General features: G+C 41.8%; 1 protein-coding gene across 2 annotated transcripts in view; it reads left to right on the forward strand.

The window, feature by feature from the left end:
- The window catches only part of kcnab1a (potassium voltage-gated channel subfamily A regulatory beta subunit 1a), a 127,404-nt gene that overhangs the window by 13,682 nt on the left and 111,222 nt on the right, over positions 1-2,500 (forward strand). Inside the window, exon 1 of one of the 2 annotated variants that reach the window (XM_047822709.1) lies at positions 1,576-1,657. The exons of the other annotated variant lie outside the window; for it this stretch is intronic. The gene's annotated coding sequence lies outside the window, so the exon portion shown is untranslated. Of the gene's footprint in view, positions 1-1,575; positions 1,658-2,500 lie in introns of those variants that run through there. 2 annotated transcript variants of the gene reach the window in all.

Below are 2,500 nucleotides of genomic sequence, written 5' to 3' on the forward strand. Positions count from 1 at the left end.
TCACAGCAACGAGGAAAAGGATGGAAGATTAAACAATTGGTATAAAAAAAAGCTGACTTTGACACCCAGTTACTGGAATTACTTTTAAAAAATAAAGGTTTCCTCAAGGGTTCATGGGACAGGTTTCTGACAGAGAACGTGTCTGTTGTAAAAGTTCTACAAAGAATCTTTAAGGGTTTGTTTAGACAGACTGTGAGAGGACACTGAGTAACAAGGGAGCTATAAAACAACTGGACCCAGAAAGAATTCTACATCTTGGCAGAAATTTCTAATCCAAGAACATTCAGTGTCTTTTAGGTGTTTTTTTTTTTTTTTAAACCCTTAAAGATTCTACAACCTTTACAAATGTTCCCCTGTTCACTAAATCTCTGTAACTCTGTACAGTATGTCAGTTGTTGTTTTTTTTGGAGAGACCCTCTAAAAGTTACCATGTACCCCTGAAATACGTTTTCAAGTATCCATTGTGGAACCTATTGCCCGAAACACAGGTGCAGTGTGGAACCATAAATTTCGTTGTTATTTTGGGGGAAGCCCTTAAGGTTCTATTTAGAATATTAGAACCGGGTTCCATGTAGGACCCTTATTTTCGAAACTTAATTATCCAACAAAAACCAGAAGAAATGGGCACGGCGGCTTAGTGGTTAGCACTTACGCCTCACACCTCCACGGTCAGGGTTCGATTCCCGCCTCCGCCTTGTGTGTGTGGAGTTTGCATGTTCTCCCCGTGCCTTGGGGGTTTCCTCCGGGTACTCCGGTTTCCTCCCACGGTCCAAAGACATGCATGGTAGGTTGTTTGGCATCTCCGGAAAATTGTCCGTAGTGTGTGAGTGTGTGAGTGAATGAGAGTGTGTGTGTGCCCTGCGATGGGTTGGCACTCCGTCCAGGGTGTATCCTGCCTCGATGCCCGATGACGCCTGAGATAGGCACAGGCTCCCCGTGACCCGAGAAGTTCGGATAAGCGGTAGAAGATGAAGGAATGAACCAGAAGAAATATTTTTTTCTAAGAGTGATTAATACTCTTTGGGACTCTTTAGGTTCTCAAGTGGTTCTTCATCATTGTGTATGTTTACATTTACATTTACGGCATTTAGCAGACACCCTTATCCAGAGTGACTTACAACTGAGCAATTGATGGTTAAGGGCATTGCTCAGGGGCCCAGCAGTGGCAGCTTAGTCCTGGGGTACCGTAAATACCGTAAATGTGTATGTTTCTTTAAAGAGACTTTAACATCCATTGCACAAAAAATTGTATATACTGGAGACAAAGTTCTTTAGACTCTAAAAGGGGATTTACTGAAAGGTTTCTCTGGGTTCTTCTGTCATCACTGCACAAACCCTTTCTTTTCGAACCTGTAAGGATTTGCCCAGAGATAAAAACTGAAGAAAAGTGATAGCTTTGTTGGAATGTTTTGTGGAGTAATGTATTTGGTTTTGCTTAGAAATGTAAGATCCATTGTTAATTATTCCTGAGGACTTTATCCAGCTGGATTCTAGCAAAACGTTCTTTTTGTTCTCATCCACTCATAGCTTCATGTTATTGAATGTCTGGTTGAGAGGAGAAGAAGAAGCAGGAAGCCAGTGGTGATGTTCTAGCTTTGTGCCCCTACAACCTCTTCATCATCCTGTATAACTTACTAAGGCACCATCAGTTGACCAGGTTGGTGTTAAGCAGGATGTGTTGATATCGGAATGACGCTTCAGCAGTATCACCATCTCGAGTAGAACGTTTTTGGGCTTCTGAATTGTGGATGTGGGTTACACGTCCTGAGGCAGTCGGGATGCCTCTGCCTTTTCTCCATAGCAACGGTAATGAAAGGAAGAGCTAGCGGTGGTCCACAATATATGGATAAACCACCTAGGCTGAGGAACACATCTCAACTTAGTCTTCATCATCATCAACACCTCATCGCTCAAGCGAAAGAGTAGAATAATGGGGGCTTGGACGGGATTTTAAAGATGGATGATTAGCGAACTTCCAGCTCAGGAGCTGTGAGTCGATGGTTGTGGCTTTGGGGAACTGATCAGACACACACACACACACACACACACACACACACACACACACACACACACACACACACACACACACAGATCAACGACACAAACAGAAACCAGGAATAAGTACATATTAAATGCTGATTGGATGTGAAACAGAACAGAACGCCATCATCGGGGTGAGCGATGCGTCAGGGGTGATGGGTAATGTAGTTCAGGGACGATTCTGGTGTAACCATGACAACAATGTTGATCTAGTTATCTAATATGAAATGAACACAAGAGTCTAATAACCCTTTGGCTGTACATGAAGCTGTCCATTACTGAAAGTTTATGGAAAGAACAATACGAACAATATGAGTCGTTTTATCTGTCATGTGCAGGACATAAATATCTTGTTTAGCTTTGGAGAAGTTTCTCTGCAGTCATAAAATATTCTTTTATATATGAAATTGAAACATATTTTATATTTAAACATGATTTCTATACCATCTTTTATCGATAT

Source organism: Tachysurus fulvidraco, chromosome 13 (assembly GCF_022655615.1).
Source record: "Tachysurus fulvidraco isolate hzauxx_2018 chromosome 13, HZAU_PFXX_2.0, whole genome shotgun sequence".
Taxonomy (NCBI): domain Eukaryota; kingdom Metazoa; phylum Chordata; class Actinopteri; order Siluriformes; family Bagridae; genus Tachysurus; species Tachysurus fulvidraco.